General features: G+C 41.3%; 1 protein-coding gene across 1 annotated transcript in view; it reads right to left on the bottom strand.

The window, feature by feature from the left end:
* Positions 1 to 20578, bottom strand: part of LOC111563379 (polycomb protein SCMH1) — a 59624-nt gene extending 39046 nt beyond the window's left edge. The window contains exon 1 of the mRNA XM_035944542.2: positions 20560 to 20578. The gene's annotated coding sequence lies outside the window, so the exon portion shown is untranslated. The remainder of the gene's footprint in view (positions 1 to 20559) is intronic.
* Between the last annotated feature and the right edge of the window lie 443 nt (positions 20579 to 21021).

Below are 21021 nucleotides of genomic sequence, written 5' to 3'. Positions count from 1 at the left end.
AAAGAAATGTATCCGAAAAGTACTGATTTGGAACAGAAACACAGATCCTGCACAGAATTTAAATGATTGTTGTCTCATGTTATATGCTGAGCCATGCTGTGCATATGCTCAGTGTACATCTATAGCTTGAGTGGTATTACAAAAATCCTCCACCCAAACAGTTTCCTGTGTAAAACAGTACTGGCCGGCTCTTGTTGAGACACATGCTCCTGTCTTTTGTGCCAAATGATAGGCCATCCTGCAGAGTGTATAATTATTGTAACAAGCCTTCTGTCTTACCCTGTATACACCAACGACAAGGAAGCATTCAGAAAAACAAACACTGACGCTGACGGCTGATGCCTACTCTTAGATGCTCACATTTAAAGGCTACCAAACCACGAGACTCCTTCCTCTGTATGGACTTTTTTTTTCATGTGCTCTCTCTTTTCAGTGTCATTGCCTGCTTTATGCCAGATATAAAAAGCGATGCATGGCCAACGAAGCGTATAATGGGCCGATTTGACTAACGTGTCGGTGCAAAGGAGTGAAAAAGAGGAGGGAGTGAGGGGGGAGGGAGGGAGAGTGAGGAAAGAGACAGAAAAACTGAGAGAGGTAAAAAAGGGAGAGAAAAACGAGGGGTAGACTCAGACGGGTGGTGACCTATGCCCTACCCTACAACAGAGGTAGCCGCCCTGGCATCTGCAGGCACAGCGGGCATCAGATGACATGCTACTCGACTCGCAAGGCTGTGACTGAAGTAGACTGGACCGGCACGTTCATGCTGAGTCGTGGTGGTGAGGCTCTGCTGTCAGATAAAGTGACTCTCTGTCAAATGAAAACAGATGATAAACCAAGTGGACGTCAAGTCTGAATCAGTCTGAATCACATCTGAAACAACCGAGCCAAATCCAGGCAGGCGCTGTGGTGAATTGGGACCGGCTTTGAGTCAAAACCCGTGCGGGCTCGATGAGGGATCGAACAGAACAAGCATTGAGAGTCCAACCATGCATCACCCTCTCAACCTGACTCACCCAGATTCGATTGAAGCTGACGTGACCGACGCTGCGGACCCCATTGAGAATCCTCGCTCTAAGCCTAATTCTCCACTCTGTCATGTGAATCACGTACACCATGAGCATAGTTGACTCCAGCTGATGTGTGCTGACATGTAAGTGCCCATAGTGTGAATGTTAAATCTGGCACTGTGCTTCTATCATCCATGTGTAAACTCCATGCTGTGTATCTGTAGAGCGCATTAATCCCTACTGTGTGTGATGTAACCGGAATTCAACACAGGTCAAGATTTGTCCATAGCTAACTACTGGCCTCCACATAATGTAATGAATGCATTAGTTACATCACCATGTCAGAGTCTTCATTTTGTCTTTAAAAAGTCAACATACTATTACAGTAAAGTATCAGTGCAGATGAAACTGTACTTATTCTGAAGAACTGATCCATCAAATGTAGTGTCAAAAGGTGTTTTGAAAAAGTTGACCATATTACTCCAAATTGGATATAAAAGCAGAAGTAGTCATGGAATTTTAAAAAAATTGCTAAACAGGAGGTAGAAAATAACACACTGAATTGTCGAGCAAGATACAGGTAGCTTACTTCCAGTGATTTCTATATTATCAAATGCATGAGTTTTATTTTTGAAGCACACACAGAAATCTGTGGAATCACATCTGCCAAAGATGTTGTTTATAACTTGATGCAGCATTCAGTCACTTTCCTCCTCATTTTTTTCGGAAAGTGCAACACCTCCGCTGCTGCCAAAACAGTAAATAAGCTTGGAGCACAGCCTATTTTCACACCTTTCCACAACTGTCCAATTACTCTAGAAAGGTGACTCAATTTTTCTGTTTTTGATATTCAAAAAATGGGGCAAAAGAAATCCCATTGTCAGGTCCTCTACATAATGTGCTTGTTGGTTTTCATTATGTCCAAACTGATGCATAGCCAGCTTTAAATTTATCAGAAAAACCATGGGCAAAGTCTTTTCATACCACACATTCAAAAGAAAACACCTATGTTTATTTAGCCATAATAGTTTTCTGAGAACAATCAATTCAAATCAAGCGATACTATCCTTTAGTTTGTTTTCTTGGTGAATTCAGTGAAACACCAGTAGTGCTGAAATCTTCCTTTTTGTTGGGTCTGTGGATCAGTATTGATGAAACATCACTATCAGCTAGAAAACTGTTGTTGTGCCATCTTAGGCCTTTGCCGTGAAAGTAATGCATCTTAATTTGTGAACTGGCCTTCCCCGTTTACTGCTTATGAACCGTTGGTGGTCTTGATCAGCTCCAGATGTCTGCTTTGTTGTCATGTTTCATCGGTGGCCAGCGCACTGCATGAACATGTAGTGGAAGAACACTGGTTTGTGGGAAGACAGCCATGCAAGGAGCAGGTGTATGCTGTGGTGGTGCAGCAGTCCCCACCCCCAAGTCCTACGCTTTTTAATGACTGTGGTAAAGCCCTCCACTGTGGCTTTGCCCCACCCCTCCTGCCTCAGCAAGCGTTTGAAATGTGCCAGCCAGATGTTCAGGGCTTACACCTGTAGGGGACACAGTCATTGACATGGCCTCTGTGGATCTACGATGAACACACGCACACATACATAACCACATATGCATGGCCGTGGAACTGAATTCGCATGTAAATATGTCTGTGTGCGCAGCAAAGTGCATGCTCACAGGTAGGCCAACAGATGGATCGGCTAACATGAGCCAATGCGTAGACGTACCGGCAGACAGAATCAGTCACACACAAACTGCTCCATCTTTAACCCCTCATTTATCACCGCTCACTCACCCACAGCTTGGCTCCGACAGGAATTTCAGGGCGCTGGTGGGGTGGCGTGGCATCCAGTATGCCACCCTGGTGCTATACACCTCTCTCCCACGCCCTCCTTTTCTCTTTCGATATTGTGTGCCATTACGCTCCAGCATTTTGTAACTGGAGACTGACTGTCTGGCTGGTATAAGCTAATGGAGAGGAGCGAGTGTATGGAGAGACTATAGAAGAGACAGTCTTGCTTCCTCGCATGCTGCTGTCAGAAAGCATACGGGCCTGATTAACGACAACAGCCACAATAGCTCTTTATGCATTCTCTCCCCACTGCTGGCCTGCTGCCAACTCACCCTCAGGGAAGGAGAGGTATACACTGTGAGGAGAGAGTGTGTGTGTGTGTGTGTGTGTGTGTGTGTGTGTGTGTGTGTGTGTGTGTGCGTCAGAGACAGAGCGAGGAAGGTGACGTATATAACATGCTCTGATTTTGTGTGTCTATGAGAGATGTAGGTGCGAGAGGGACCCTTCTAAAAGTGCTAAAGAGAACAATCAGAGAGTGCAAATCCAATTCACAACTCTGGTATCTCCAGTCCTTTCTGTGAAATAAAAGAAAAAATAAAGAGCCACTTACTGTGCCGTCTATAATGTCTATCAACCACTTTCAAAATGACCTAAACGTAACCCTTGTTCGAAGCAGCAGAATGAGCTGGGACTGTTGTACCAAATGTAATTGGGAGTCAGATGAAAAATAGCCCTAAAACTTTATTTCTCTTTTAGGTTGTGTTTTGGGTCTCCAGTCTCCACAAATGCTGGAAACTTGCGGGTGAGTGTTTGCATGGGTGCGTTTGCGTTTGCATGTGTGTGTGTGTGTGTGTGTGTGGCTAGCTAGCAGCTATCTCCCCTCGCTCCTAACACAGAAAGGTTGAGAAGAGCCATCTTTCATCTCCTCTGCATCATCACAGCGTCTGCATTATTAATGGCCCTGATTACTGTAATCAAAAATTCTTATTTATTTGGAGGAGTTGGAGGAGGGGGAGGAGGCAGTGAGGCCTGGGCTTCTCTCTCCAGACAAAAAACCTTTGGTCTCCAGCTTTAATTTTTCAGAAATAGAGATGCTGCAGTGCCCTATCTTCTCCAAGTTTGGAGCTAAGCTAGTTAGGCGCACATAAACATGCAAATACTGAGGCATAGACCTTCAAACTTTTCCTCTCTCAGTCTTTGAGCATTACGTACATTTGCACACACACAGTTGCACTGAGACGCACACACATATACATAGAAGTAGCTGTCGATAATCGCAGCATAACGAAGACAATCATCTGCACTCGGAGACGGTCAGAACGATCAAAAGAAGAATGCACTCATCCGTTCCTTTCATCTGGTTTTGAGCTTCTTTTCCACCTGCTTTACCTCCTTCAGTAAAGTCTGTCTCCTTGCTTTCTTCGTTCTCCTCCTCCTCCCTTGCTTCCTCCACCATCCACTCCACCCTGTCTAATCTTTCCAGGCACTGCCATTTGCATGCAAATAGTCCATTACCCAGTGGCAGGGAGACACAGGCAGGAGCTCACTACTAGGTAATCAAGGACAAAAGAAGTGCAGGAGAGATGCAGGAAAAAAGGGGGGAAAGAGAGAGAGACAGCGGGGAGAGAGTGGTGAAAGATCACAGGTGAATCAACATTAACAAGGGCATCAAGGAACTTGGCAGTGATGAGAAGAAAGAAAGAAAGAAAGAAAGAAGTGGTGAGGCATACAGAGAAGAAACACAGTGCAACTAGCGGAGGGATGACGAGCCTGAAGAGACGATTGGAGGCAAGGATCTTTGTAATGTAAAAGTTACAAGTTAAGTTGAAGAATGAGTGCAGCTTCGAGTGCGAGAAGGATCAAAGACACTTTATTGCAGCTTGTCAGCCTGTCAATCTATTGCAAGTATATGAAATAAAAGACTGCTTCCCTGAAGTAAGCATCCAGAGGAAAGGTTTCTCACTGCCTGTTTTGTCTGCATTTTGAAGAATAGCTTGCAACAAGCAGTTTGTCACTGTGGCAGTGCCCATAAAAGGGCAAATTTGTAGCATTTGAAGAAGGTACATTTCATAGCAATTAAAGGCATACTTTGACATTTTGAATATATTTGGTTATTTTTTTTTCTCAACAGATATTTGTCACATTGAGGGAAAAATTACCATTCTGCAGTTTCTGTAAATAATCTTCATGGTGTTAACATTCCTCCCAAGTCCTGCACTAACAGTATGTTCTCAAAGTCGTCAAGGACAGATGTAGAGACATTTATCCATGTTTTGACAACTGTTGATGAAAATTGCCATCTAAAATCTCAATGCCACAAAATGTCAACGGAAGTGCAAATTTGTCACTTTCGGCATATTAAGTCTCTGATGATTCATATGACAGCAGTGCAGATTATATACCAAAATACGGGATACAGTATGGAGTCCTACATGAGGATAGAAGTATATTGATCCCCTGAACAACAGAAAGTTAACAGATAATAATTTTGACATTTAATCATGTGTTTGCTCATCTGGTCTTACCCATCTTGTCAACCCATAGACATTCAGCCTACTATTATATACAAGGGAAAGCACGATGTTATCACATGTAGGAGAATGGAATCTGCAAATGTTTGCATTTTTGCTTAAAATTATTGTTGATGATCAAAATAGTTGCAGATGGTCATTTTTGTTAATTGACTAATGCATTAATTCAAATGGTACACTTCTGATTTTGTGACATATAGATAAAAGACATTTTAAGCCTGTAGGACTATGAATGTACAGCTCTACGAGCCTGGAGCACAATGCTACAATTAGCATGCTAATATTCTACTGATGACAATGCTATTATGCTGATGTTTAGCAGGTGTATTGCTTACCGTGTTAGTGTAGCCTGTTCATTTTGACTAGTGAGACATTTCAGTCTGTATTAAGGTAACACAATGAGTAGCAAACCAATATAGAACCAATACTCATTGGTTTCAGTGCCTTCAATAGGAGAATTTGCTGCTTTTCACATTTATGTCTTTATAAATTGAGTGTCTTTCAGTGCTAGATTAGTCTGTTTTGTCATTTGCATGAAAAATAAGATTTCCTCCTTATTACGAAAAGACTGCAAACAGATGATGACATCTCTGGGAAATATTTTAAGAAGTTAAAGGTTCTGCTATGGCCCCTTGCATTGTCCATCCTTCTGTCCTTCAAAATACCCTGTCAGCATAACCCACCCAGCCTCTCTACATAACCTCTCACAGTTTTAGTTCTTCTTCCACGTGTTTCCATCACCCAGCACCTTGTCTCGCGTTCAGTGCCTCTCTTTCTCTCAATAGATGCTTGAAGTAGCTAAACTTCTTATGGGAGAAGAAGTAGTGCATGAACGTCAAAGGAAATGAGCCCCCCACTGCCGCCGCCACCTCCGAGCCCCTCCTGTCCCCCCCACACCTCCTCCTCCTCTCTGGGAAGCGCTTGATTGCGGCCCGTTTGATGTCCTAAACGCGGCGTGCTAAGATTTGCTCTCTGTTCTTCACCGAGCCCGTTTGAAGCTCTGCATGAGCGACACACATTTTCGACGTTACACTCTGCTAAAACGGGCAATTATTTTCCCCCCCCCTTTTTTTTATGTTCGGCTTTGGAATCGCAGCACATAAGGAGGTGGTAGAGGAGACAGACGGAGCGATGACTTGCACCCACACATTCCTCTAACTAAGACGTAAATATGCATGGTGCAAAGACCTTTCTTCTAAGACAGGCACTTTACCATTTTGGAAACTTTTTTTTTTTTTGCTTTTTTTCTGTCACAGGCATTACTGAAATTACACCTCCCGCAGATATCACCAGCATGCACCTATTAAGACCCATATATTACTGTCAGTAGTGCTTGGTTGAACCTGCCTCAACCACTTCTCAGCATCTCTAAGCACTTTCATAAGCTTCCTGTGTCAGTTGTGGGAATATAAAAGAATCTTCCGTGATACAAGTTGTTATAAAGGGGTTTATTCAATGTATGAAACACTACAGAAGCCGCCCCAGGCTTACTTCTTTCTACACCCACTACAGCAGCTCCAAGACAGTGACTTGGAAAAAAAAAGCTCTAGCCTTGGACCTGCTCCTCACCCACCCACTCATCTCTATGAGAAGCAAGGTTACCACTTATGTAGGTTCATCATTTTACAGACTCGCATTTAACACGTAGCTGATCCGGAGTGCTCTCAGACTGTGAGATCTACTTGGCTGCAGGTTCAGCTTCATGTGCTGTGGCACACTGGTGACTTATGCCAACACAAACATGCTAGCATGCACACAAACACATGCACACACACACCCAAGCATGCGTGCACTGAGACACACAATTCTCTCAGCGCTTGGCCTGTGCCCAGCATTGCACTCCTCTTTTATGACCCTTGCTTTATGGTTTATTTAAAAAGTAACAGTCCCTTTATAGGTCATTAAAGCAGAAATAAAAGACAGCAGACGGCCTGCAGTGGATAGAGGAGTGAGCAGACGCCAGCCAGATTGGCTTGAAACACACACACACACACACACACACATAAACACACACACGAAAACAAGTGTGTGCAAAAGAGCATCCAAGGCCAAACGTTGTGACCCTCCTGTTGAGACCGAGTGGTTGCAGATCATCGCTTTTACACATCGTTATGTTGGTCATATAATGTGTCATGATAAAGTGTAAGGACAAACAAACACATGTACAGCAGAAGAGGAAGAGGGCTGTGGATATGCAGCAATACATAGATTACATACACATATTTAAATGGATACATAAAGGTAATAATATACTAAAATAAAGCGTCAATGCAAACACGCAAGCACACACATGCAGTCAAGAGCCTACTCACAGCAGACATCCTGACAGGCGAGCATGATTCATATGTAATTTCATCCTTTTAAGTTCTCTCTCTCGCTCCCTCTCTCTCTTTCATACTTACCCTCTTCTCATTCACACACACTTTGACCTGTGCGTGATGGCAAAATGGGCATGATTAACTGTACAGAAATGTCAGCCGAGAATAATGGCTGAAATGTAATTACTGAGCGAATGTGGTCCACGGAGCGATGAGTAAGACAGAGAGCAAAGCAGAGACAGAGACCGAGAGAAATACTGGGGAAAAAATAATACAATTGCATTCGTTGAGTATATTGGTTTGGTGCGTGTGCCTCTTTGTTAGACAAAGTTATTAATATGCGGTGAAACACAGCTGTGTGCTAATTTTTGTATCAGTCAGACTTCGTGTGCTAGCTTCGTTATATAAATAAGAGCAGTAAAACACATTTCTGCACATATACTCTAGTGATTTGTGTGCTCCCGAACACGCATGAACACGTACAGTATGTTGAAATGACTTACAGAGATGTGAACAGCTATATCCAATCAACAACATGATTGATTGTGACTCTAAAGTGCCATTAAAATTGCTTGTGTCTCTTTCTGGCGTCGTTAATCTTAATGCATGTGCTCAGTGAAATACATATATAATAGAAAGATTTGCTACTTAGAATATGGACAGCAGTGCATTTGTGACAATAAGTAGTGAGCATAATTGAGTGTTAGTTTGTATACTGAATGTTAGTTCTGCCTCAGATATCTGTGTGGCTATAAATAAATCTCCGTCTCATTTAGTGTAATGTCCTTGGACTGAAGTGTGAAGAACGGTGCTGAGCATACATGTGTGTACGTTTAATATTGTAAGATGGCGCACAGTAATGTTTATATGTATGACGAAGAAGGAGAAAGGAGGACAGAAAGGTGCACAAATGATTCATTAAAAAACAAGTATCTGTACATTAGAATCAAATACAGCGCTCCAGGTTGGGACCATTTTTTTGTCTACTCTTGTAGCATTTTTAGTGACAGTGCACCTACTGGAAGATGCTAGTCTGAAGTGCTGCCCTGCTATTGGTGTGTAAGACGTGTTATTTGTACGTGTTGTATCAATGTGTGTCATCACGTGTGAACCATTTTGAAATCGTTTGCTTTCAGGAGCAGAGTTGCAGCAACCCTCCTCTCTCTCGCTCTTTCTATCTGCTCATCTCTCTCTCTCTCTCTCTCTCTCTCTCTCATCTAACCGACTACGGGGGGGGGGAGAGAGAGAGAGAGAGAGAGAGAGAGAGAGAGGCAGCAAAGAGCAAGGCCATAGTCTTATTAGTGATAATGAGAGAGAGCCACTCTGCCAATTTACATCCGTAATCTGATATTAGCTCCTGCCACCCGCACTAAGGGAGCACATACACACATATACACACAGATGTAGACAGGCGCACACGCATGTGGAGGCAGATGCGGAAGCGCACACACTCACACGTTTGAAATTAGTTACTCATATTCATGAAAAAGAGCAGAAAACTGCTTTTGGGTGAAAACTAACAGTGCCCCCTGAGGGCAAAGGAAATATGTTCCAAATTCAGAAAAACCCAAAACCACACAAGACAGAGGAGCATGAGTAATGTTCGTAAATTCAACTAGCAAACAAGCTATCGTCACCTTTCATAGCCATACGAGTGCATTTTTTTAATTGATACTTAGAATTTAACTCTTGTTTGTATTCTAGAATTTGCAGCAGAATAGGAATACATTTCAAAAAATGTTAGCGTATGCATTTTTGCAAGCATTTTGCCCTTTTGCACAACTCAAAGATGCATCGATGCTGTCAAATTTCCAATAAAAAACAAAAGTGCAATATAGCATTGCATATATGATGCTTAACAACGGATTTTTACTCTGACGTTTTGCTTTAAAACAGAAGCAACATGTAGTTACCTGACTGAAAACAAAAAAGATCAATAAAATTAGGGCATGTGTGCAGGCCAGTTACAGCCAAGTACATGTCCACATACAGCAACACACACACAAACGCTCCTGCAGATAAATATTCATGACAAACTACAGACATATACTTATACTGAGGATGGGCATTGATGCAAGTCTAACGCTGTAACATATGAGCTCACACACGCACAAACTCAGCATGCTATATGGCATTTAGATACACAGAAATATAGCCTTTATTTCTATATCGGACAAGTTAAACGGATCCAGGAAACCAATGGATGCAGCAGATTCTCTTGGGCGAACACTGAAGAATTTTGTTGAACACGATGAGTCCTGGCAACATGTTAATGAATATTCCATCTACGCTGGAGAGGCAGACCTTTCAATCGCTCTCAGTCCCTTGTGTTTCAATTAGATCCAAACCACCCAGAATCCGCTAATTGTCGTAAGCACTTAAGCATGTATGGCAGGATCCCCACCGTCTATCCGCGGGCTAGAGTGTGGGTTTCAACTATGAGGGTGACAGAACATTATGCAAGCCAGAGGGAGAACCTTTTAGTTGTAATATCACACACTTTAACATACTGTCATCGCTTTCAGTACAGGCTGTGGTTACACTGCTCAATATCCGCATCATTTCAATAGAAATTTCATCATCCAGTCATGCTTGCAGTCTGGTTTAAGTAGCATATGGATCCTGAAAGCGGCACTGCACAGCATGATCAAATAACATCACATCTTGCCCTAATCTAATCTACTCTGTTCCCCAGCCTTAAAAGCACATTTTTTCTTAATGCAAATGAAAGCGAATGATTGTCATGTAAGTGTGCAGGTTTCTGCAATATGTTATTCAGCACACTGTCACCTGTTTGCAGACCTTCAACAAGGTGCAAGTGAGGTGACAGCGATACAATTCAAATATGATTGAGTGTACATTTAATGACTTATATTGACGATGGGCATTGATGCAAGTCCAAAGCTTTTAAATGTAATTAGAAATTAATTAACAGTCTGTGTGGGTAATGTGTGCAAGAGCTGCTTGCCATTTGTGCTTGGTATACTTTATATCTTCTTAATGCTGTGCATTTCTATATTTGAATCTAAAATTTTATGTAGTCACTTTGCTATAGAAAATATCTGTCTGGTCTGCTTATTGCTGGGCTGATCTTTCTCACCAGTCAGTATGGGGTGCCATTTTTAAAGTTTGTAAATTAAACCCATTTCTGTTTAAACGTGTAAATTGTTCCTACTGAATTTTAGTTGATACGTAGGTCTTTAGTCTCTGAATATGTTGCTGCTTGCCACCTGTGAGAAAAAGCCTGTTGCCTTTTCAATTATACCTTGACTCTCAGGTGTGAAAAAGTGTTGATTGCAAAGACACTGATGTGAAAATATAAAGTAGGAAAGCTGAGGTTTTACACACTCCTAGATTGCATCAAACAATTACTCAAATCATTAACTCTTTCCACCACGGAGGTTCCTGTACCAGGATGTATAATGTGCCACATTAAGTATAGAGGCTGCCTAGTACTACCACAACTTAAACGGGTGTGTCATTGTTGTGTTTCATTTTTGTTGCATCAAATCGGGGCAAGATACATTTTAGAATATTAACAGCAGGTTTGTTTGCATCAGTGTTTACTAAGTCATTGTTTCAGGTGTATTATTTTCTTGCTAAATTAAAGTTTTAATAAACAGAAGTAGAAATTTCAGTCTTACTGTATTTCAAAAATCTCACAGATGTCTTTATACACTCTATGCTTGTTCATTTGGGCCCACCAATTGCAGAGCTTCTACTGACTGAATTTGGGGCTGTTTTTCGCCCAGGGTTTAGGAGTCAGTCAGTTTTCAGGTAAAAAATGACGACACTTTAGCTGCTAAAATGTGAGATTTGGCTTATTTTTTTCTGTCTGATATGGGAGAATGTTCATTATCTTTTGGCTATGAGTGGACAAAACAAGCAATTTGCAGTCATATTCAGTTCAGGAAGAGGCACTTCGCTTATTTTTTTTTTTTAACATTTTAGAAATTTGTCGAAAAAAAATACAAGATTTTTTCCCCATGCCAGAAAGCAAGTTACTCAGTGCTTTGGTTTCTTGTTCATATATTAATAAGATCAACTCCCTGCCAAATTAGTATTCTCTTGATAATTTTGAGAAAGTAAAGAAAAATAAAACTAACAAATTCTTATTCATTACAATTAAAGAAGCTATATAAATGTTAAAAGAAGGACAAATCTCGGAGGTGTTCCAGTTTCCTGTCAGCTTTCATCTCGCTGCATTTATTTTCGACCATATGTAAATATGATATATGTGAATAAAGATGTCTAGTCATCTGTCAGTATGCTGAGTCAGAGTCTGGCTCCAGATAGTGAGATCCATCATGTAAGAGAGGGAAAACACATTAATTGAATTTAAAACAAATGGCATAGTTTGAAGGATAGCACATAACTTATAGGCTCTTGAACAAAAGTCAACAACCAGATTAATTTGGAGTACATTCGAGCAAGATTTTCCCTCTCACGTCGGTACACCATTTTTGCAAAAATCCCAGCGGCCTTTAAGCCCTTGCGGTTTTATTTCTTATTGGTAATAAAGTACACCTATGGCCTAAAAACCTAACATAGCACTCTTCATTCTACACTTTCCTTTTTAGCAGTGACTCCAACTGCATTAACATTACTTAGTGCCTTAAACCCTCTTACCTTTGAGTGTGGAGAAAAAATACAGCCAGCCTGAGCATTGTGCCTGTGTGTGCAATGCGTTTTCTGTTTGACTGAGAGTGACTTCGACTTCTCCCTTTCAATATTGTGTATGCTGTCTCCCCTGCACACTGCCAGTGTACTGTACCACACACTCTTTCTCACCAATTACCTGTCTGTATCTCTCTGTCTGTGCTGCGTGATTGAGAGAGGGTTTGAGAGGAAGAAAAAGTGAGAATGCGCCTATGTGTGTGTGTGTGTGTGTGTGTGTGTGTGTGTGTGTGTAAGAATGTGTGTCCGTGTCTCATTCTTCTGCCTCTGTTTCCCCTCCGGATCTCATGTATAATTTATGGCACCTCTCATGAATATGCTAATTGGCCGACGTGCAGGGAGAGGTGAGAGGGCTTCCCCTGTTCTATTCTTACATTCGTCTGATGAGAGAGGGAAAAAGAGAGGGATGGAAAAAAAAAGAGGGGGAGAGGGAGTGACTGGGAGAGTGTGTGTTGCTGCTGTACCGAAAGCAGAAAAAAGTAAAAGAGGGGAAAAGACGAAGGGCAGAGAAGGAAAATGCTGGAAGGGGAGAGTGTGTGGAAATACATTTATGAAATCCCAGGCGTTCAACAAATAAGTATTGTGGCAATATGGACGGTGGCGAGCCCATGTTGTGCTATATTGTGTTGGAGACAAATGAATCACCCATGCTGAGGGGACGTTGAGAGGCGAGATTGGAAGAGGTAGTGAGAGGAACGGGGAGATGAGAGGGAAAAAAGAGAGAAATAGTTGTCATTGTTCCATCAGCATTTCAGTCGTGTTTTTGAAAGGCTAGACAGGCAGGCAAATAGGACCGTTATTCCAGTTTCAATTGCTTCTCCCATAAATAGATGATAGGTGCCAAGTTTCTGAAGAGACACTGAAAAACACCCTTTTGAGTATTGTTCTAGACAAAGGCAAAAAAGCGGGTGATGCAAGCTCCTGGCGCTAATCAGATAAATTGCAGAGAAAGGGAGGTAGAAGGTAGAGAGATTAATCCAATAGCTAACAAACTAGCAAACTAAACATCAAACGCTTCATCTTCAAAGTTGCGTAACACCAAAAACCTTTTAAACTACATCAAAACTCTCACAGACAGCTGAGGGAAGATCTCACTCTCCTTTCTTCTCTCTCTTTCTCTTGAACTCTCTGTCAGTCTATCTGTGAACCTCTCTCTCTCTCTCTTTGTCTCATACTCAGCCTCTCTCACTCTCTCTCACCCTTGTGTTTCCTTTTCTCTCTCTCCCTCTCTGTCTCTCTCTTCTACTATCTCCCCTCTGGAGTTCAATCATGAGGACCGAGTCTCATGTGAAATAGTGCATGACACACAATGTGTGTGTTCGTACATGCATGCCGGTGAGTGCGTAGTGTTTGCATGAATGCGTACAGTTAGCTCTGTGTGTGTGTGTGTGTGTGTGTGTGTGTGTGTGTGTGTGTGTGTGTGTGTGTGTGTGTGTGTGTTTGAGGGAGTTCATGAGTGTGCTGCTTTCCCTCCTGGCACCCTCTGGGTAGAGAGAGCATTCCAGCGGGCAGCTGATGATTCAGCATCTGTCGCCCTGCTTATGTAAGACGGCAGACACGGCCCGGATGGCTGACTGGCTGAGTTAACTGACTGAATGGATGAATGGCTCAGTTACTGACTGACTGACCAACTGACTCACATGACTGATTTACTGACTGACAGACTGACTTAGAGGGGAAAAAAAAGGTCTGGTTTAGAATGGGAAAAAGTTTTAAGATTACAGAAAATTAATAATAAAATAAAAGGTGTTGCACATAACCATTCCCATCAACAGTCAGAAAGAAACACATACCAAACAACCATAGAAGGTACACTTGCTGTGTTTAGGCAGAACACGAAGCTGAGTTTAGTGGCAGCACAATTACATATAAACAATTAGGCGCTAATTTGCCCAGGGGTGTCCAAGTGAGGTGAAAATGTTTTACCTTGACTGAAAAATTTGTGCTTATCCTAGTGTGAAAAGGAGAGACTGGGGGGAAATAACAGAAAGACATCAGAGGCTGAGTGGTGCAAAAACACACAAACACAATCAAAGCGCTTGTTGCTAGCTAGCATACAGCTAATATGCTTTGGCTGAATTGAGCAAAACAATACAAGTGGTCAAGTGATCAATTCATGCAAATGACGTGAGGAAAAACTTGCTTGACTTTCTGTCTGAGCTCACCTTTAGAGTAGCATTTGCTGTTGCATTTGCCTGATCAGCAGTCCAGAATCTAAAGATACTGTTATGAGTGACAAAGATGAGCATCAAATCATCACATTTGACAAAATAGAAAGAGTAAATATTTAACATTTTTGCTTAAGAAATTACAAAAATAAAGAAAATTCTTCAGCAACTATTTGAAATAGTTGCTCTCTAAATGAAAGAGCTGCTGCTAAATTCGATTGACTAATTAATCAACTAATTGATTTAATTGCAGCTCTATTTAAAAACACAACACCCATGTTGCAAGTTTAGCGGGGACTGTTGTTGCATGTGAATGCCCTCTACTTTTTGTTGTTTTTCTTAACTGTAATTACTCTATGAGCCATGAAATACAGTAAGTATTAACAATTCACAGGTTAAAGAACCTTAAAAATCTTGTATCCATTAAAAATAATGACTCCATGAATTTGCCTGTTTTTCTGTACTAAAAAATATAGACTTCTATTTCTAAAAAAAATTGTCTTGGAAATTTATCCTAGCATTTGCAAACAAAGGGAAGGAAATTAGGGGAAACTCTGTAGAGAGACCTGCACAAGAGAGTTTTTTTTCAAAGTCGATACAGATTACCTTCATGATGGTGCTGCAATGAAATCCCCCTAAAAAAAAATATCCTCTCCTTACTGACAGACAACAACATTTATACACAAATGTACAGCACCTATAAATAAGTATTTACTCCCTTTGGAAGTTTTACCTATTGTTTATTTTTCAACACTGAATCATGGTCACTATAATTTGGCTTTTCTAACAAGAACTTAGAAAGAAAAACATCCTTTCATGTGAATGGGAAAATAGATTTCTACGTCTAAGTATTATCAGCTAATCAAAAACATATGAATTAAATGATTGCATATTTGTCACCCCCTTTAAAGTGGCTCACCTAGTTCAATACAGGTGCTAGAAGTGACACAATTAGTGAAATGGAGACCATCTTAGTGCAGTGAATGTGTCTCGTGTGATAACTAAAAAGACATCTCTACCTGGCAGTCCAGTCACTGGTAAATCAGTACTCCTGGTTATAACTACCCCATGAAGACAAATAAAGACTCCAAGCGACCACGTGAAAAGGTTATGGAAAAGCATTAATCAGGGGATGAATACAAGAAATTCCAAGTCACTGAAAATCGCTTAGAGTACAGTAAAATCCATCATTAAGAAAAGAAAGGAATATAGCACGTGTCTATCTGCCAAGAGCCAGCTGTCCTCAAAAAAATGACAATGTGCAACAAACAGACTATTGAAGAGGGCCACCAAGACACCTATGACTTCTCTGAAGCATCCCGTGGCTGAGATGGAAAATGGGACAGACTATGCATTTAACAACTGTTGCCTGTTCCTCACCAGTCAAAACTTTATAGAAAAGGGGCAAAGAAAGCCACTTTTTAAAAAAGCTAGTATTAATTCTTGACTATAGTTTGCCACAAGGACTGTTGGAGACTTTGAAGTCAACTGGATGAAGTTTCTTTGGTTTGATGAGACTGAAACGCAGTTTTTTAGTCATCAGACTAGGCACTATGTTTGGCGTCCACCAAACACTTCACATCATCAAAGACGTGCCATCCCTACAGTGAAGCATGGTGGTGGCAGCATCACGATGCTGGGATGCTTCTCGGCCTTGAATGCCCTGTTAAGGTCGAGGGTAAAATGAATGCAGCAAAGTAATCAGAAATACTGGAGGATAATCTGATGCAGTTTGAAGGAGAACTGGGAGAGCATTTGTTTTCCACCAAGACAATGACCCGAAGCATAGTGTCAGAGCTGCACATAGATGGTTTAAAGACAACGAGGTGAATGGAGTGGTCGAGACAGACACCAGCCCTCAATCCAACTGAGGATTTGTGGCTGGAATTGAAAAGGGTTGCTCATTCAGGATCCCCGTGCAACCTGACAGAGATTGAACAGTGTTGCAAAGAAGAATGGGGTAAAAGTGCAGTGTCCTAATGTGCAAGGCTGACTGAGACCTATCCACACAGACTCAGTGTTGTCGTGTATCTACTGAATGCTGACTCAATGCCTAATTTATGATTTGTATTTTTAATTAAAGTAACTTGCATTGCTTTGTACACATTTGTTTTCACTTTGTCATGATTTTTTTCCGTAAATTCTCTTCAAAAACAGTCAAACTAAATTGACCATGATTCGATATTGAAAAGCAATGAAAGGGGGTAAATAGTTTTTACAGGCGCTGTATATTTGAAATTCCATGTGTAAAGTTAACTCAATGAGGAGTATTTATTATAGACTCCTCTGTAACGATCATACATTTTCATATTTTATTCTCACAGTCGACTCCAAGTCCAAGACTGTAACTTAGTCTTAGATGACTAATCAGCCTGGTGATGCTGACTAACTAGTCATTCTCTTGGTGTGACATCTAGATAACTGACTCACTGGATAACTGGCTGACTGGTGCTAAATAGATACGCTGGTTCCCTTGGAGTCTGACTAGACATCCGATTGGCTGGCTGCCTGGCTGGCTGGAGTCAGGCAAGAAGTAAGAGAGAGAGAGAGAGAGAAGGAGAGAAGAAGGCGAAGCACAGAGGCAAACCTGAGTTCATTACAGTAAACTTGGAGAGGCAGTGGTGACAGGCTGAGAGAGAGAGAGTGCAGAGACGAGAAGAAATTGAGAGTGACACGAATACTCTGAGCCACCATGCAAATAGGCGCAGTTACCTAGATGGCCTGCTCCTTATACAGAAGCAGAATTACACACACACAAGCGTACACTGCACACACACGCACGCACGGAAAGCAAACAAAACACTGAGGGAAAACAAGCCCACATGTATACCACATGTAAGGCTTGTATTTCAGGTTGAAGGTTTATAGCACCCATGGGCACAGACAATAGCTTGGACAGAGGTGGAGGGCATGGCGGTGTATGTGTTAAAGGAAGACAAGAAAAAAAGAAAGGTCAACAAGAAATGGAGATAGGGAAGGAAAATGAAAAGAGGAGATGCAGTTCAGTAACATGACCTTCAATGTTGGGCTGTGAGGAGGATCAACCTCTGGGAGACATGGGCTGCTTGGCAAAGTCACTCCTACACAGGGCTCACTGGCAGACGGGGTCAGGCCAAACGAACACACACACAATCTCACTGAAGCACCTCACACCCAGAGCCAGCCAGTAGCAGACACTCAGCCAATAGATATGAGGTGTAATAACACCCAAAGTGAGTGGGTTCCTCTCATCACTTTAAAAAAGAAGACACCTCCAACAACACATGCGCACATGTACACAGTGCGCTCTCCAATTCACACATCTCACTTTAGTGGCCACAGACAGAGGGAGGAGGAGGACTAAAAGTAGAGGAGGAGGAGGGGGGTGACAGTGGGAGCGAGGGAGAGGAAAAGCAAGAGAGGTGTCGCCTCTCCTCACTGATCCCTTATGCTAAGAGGGATTTGCATACATTTTTAATCAAAGCAAATTAGATCATAACCAAATTAAATCACGCTTTCCAGCCACCCCCTTCTCTGTCTGCCTCCTGTTCCATCCACCCACCTATTCCTCATCATTTAATTATAGTCACTAATAGGTATGGTTAGACTAAAAAAAAAAAAAAAAAGAATAAAAAAAAAATCACACACATATGGAGCTAATTGACGAAGAAATATACATGGAATGCGTCTTTGCGGCTGTTAAACTGAATAACATAGAGGCTGGATTTTCACATACAGCAGGCAAATTAATTTTACATTCACTGCAGGTTTATCTCTGTCCTGGCAACATTCGGGGGCTTTGCTACTGTAACTGTCAAACATGAACAGGCGAATACACAGCAATAAATCAAGCGAAAATGCACACAAAGCAAGCATGCGTGTTGGCTAACAAAACAGTCACCCACCACAGAAACTAAACACCTCCTCCCACATTCCTCTCTACACCCTATGCTGCTAAACAGATTGGTATCGGCCCCCATTGCTAGCTATTGCCCATTACACAATGACTTCCTACAGTTGTCCGATAACTCAATCACGATCCTATTAAAGGCAATCATCATGAGGTCCACCTCTTCACTGGCCAAGACATACTGTGCCACAAACACAATTTGTCACGATTTCATCTGAAAAAAAAAAATCATTGCTCACATGTAATTATACATGCATGTCCCAAAACATACCTACATGTACACACAAGTGCACTCACATAGACGGGTAAACATTCATGTGCATGTTGAAGTGCATTTTGTTTCTTTCTCTGTCACACACAAATGCATGCAGCCACACAAAGGTGCCTGTAGGCCTATTTGAGATGCAGACTTCCATGTCCCAGTAAATGATATTAAAAGTCATATCATGAATAAATCAGCAGGCCGGGCCCTAACGTCTCCACATTCACATAGAGTAGACACACAGGGAGAGGAAGATAGAGAGCGAGGGACTAGCATGCCACCCCATACAGAACAAACTGTAGAAACACTCAGATAAGTATACACCGCATATTCTCGTAATGTAAATTAGGGCTGCAAGAAAAGTTAGCATGTATTCCCATTTCAGTTATTCTTTAAATGCTGTGTTTAATGTTCGAATACCACAATACCCATGAGCTTTGGGTGCAGCTACTATGGAGGGAAAAGACAGACAGAGGCAGGAATCAGTGCAGTTGTTCACAAAAGGTGACACCATAGCTGCTGAGTTTTATCAAAACTGACACCACAATTTAAAAGTGAATGAATTAAAAGTGCACATTATTTTTTTGACTTTTGTCAGTGTTGTGATCTTTAGATCTTGTCTGCTGTTAGTGGTGCACGTGGCAGAATTTTAAAGAGCCCATATGCTCATTTACAAGTTTGTAATTTTGGGGGGGTTGGAGCAAGTTAACATATTTTCATGCTGGGAAAGAGAACATTATTTTTCTCATATTGTACATTTCCTCTTTACATCGTCTCTCTGGAACACTCCGCTTAGCGCTTGTCTTTTTAAAAAGCCCAATCTGCTCTGACTGATCAGCTGACCCAGCAAAAATGAGGCTAAAAAATTGGCTATTTACTGTTACTCAGGACTACAGACTATTTGTATAGGCAAATCCTTCTAAGAGCTCTTGGCTGGTAGAATTCAAGAGTTTAATGATACACACTTGAACCACAATTGAACCCTGAACAAGGGCAGACTCTGTAGCAGAAAAAAGGCCAAATAGAAACACAGTAACCAACACTTTAGTGCTTGTTGTTTGGTTTCCAATTGGTCCTAAAGTTTCCACAATTTTTCCTCAGCTTTACAGTTTCAGGATAGCGCTAGCCTGTGGGTATGCAATCAAAGTTTCTGCTAATGTTAGCCATACAACTTGCTCACACCTAGATTTTCTTCTTCTAATGCAGGAGTTATGTCTGAACAAAAAAAATTAAAACTTCCGCATTATGCAAATATGTTTTACAGTGATATAGATAAGTAACAGAAGAGTTGCTGGGACTGAAAAAAGCATCTCAGACAGTTCAGGAGCAATATTTTCTGTAGGCTTTGATGTGAACTTGGGGCTTAGACTTTTTGCATGCACTTGAAAAGCTAAAGGGGAAACCCCCCAAAAACACAATATGACTACTTGGTGATTAAATTTTTCTTACCAAAATACATCTTGGTGGTAATTACCTTCTCCAAATATTTGTTGTTCATCATTTGAACTGATGATTGAAATAGGAGTGTGTGTGTTCCAACTGTGAGTCATGCAACACTGCCTCAGAAAAAAACAATATGATATTTACATTCGGAACCAGAATGCCCAAAGTTGCTCATCCCAGTTTTAAATGTATTACTTAAAAAAATAAAATAATAGCAATTTTATTTATTATTTGAGACTAATAATGATGATCCAGCCATAAAACAGCACCTAAACAAAATAATAACAGGCAAATACACCATCATACAACATCTTATACTACATAAAACTAGTAAAGCAACATTTTGTATGTCCATGTTTACTGGCAGCAACCCAATATTAAATACACAAGCCTTTTTATGCCCTAACTGAACAAAGCAAGGGCAGTTCTGTTTAGTGTTTGGATTTGGATCCTTCATTTAACAGGTTAAACTCACCTGGAGAGCAGCTCCTGCGGCTTTAAGCCATTTGAGTTCCATTAAGATGAAGCACGGTTGATGGAGGCACTGTAGGCCCATTTCAATTCTGACCTAAGGGAGAAATACGAGACACAATCCTCAGGCTATAAACTGTGATTTCCGGTATTCAAAAGCAAGCACAAACACATTACATTACATTTTTTGATGCTTAAATCTAGCCATTTTAGATATGAGCACATAACTGCTGACATTACTGCTTAAAAATGTGTTTAGCAAAAATGTTTTCCCTTCTGTTTAGCAGCAGTTGTAGGATACTGACAGCATATAAAAGACTAAGTAGCGACTGTGATGTCACCCATTGGTTTGTGAAGGTATTTAGCCAAAAAAAATTTTTTAAATTACGTCCGCATTGCCTGCAGGCCCTATTATCACACTTGAGCTTGTTCCATGGCTCTCATCCAGGTTGCTTTCTCCTGATGA

Source organism: Amphiprion ocellaris, chromosome 9 (genome assembly GCF_022539595.1).
Source record: "Amphiprion ocellaris isolate individual 3 ecotype Okinawa chromosome 9, ASM2253959v1, whole genome shotgun sequence".
NCBI classification, from domain to species: Eukaryota; Metazoa; Chordata; class Actinopteri; family Pomacentridae; genus Amphiprion; species Amphiprion ocellaris.
This window is presented reverse-complemented; position numbering and strand designations above follow the sequence as displayed.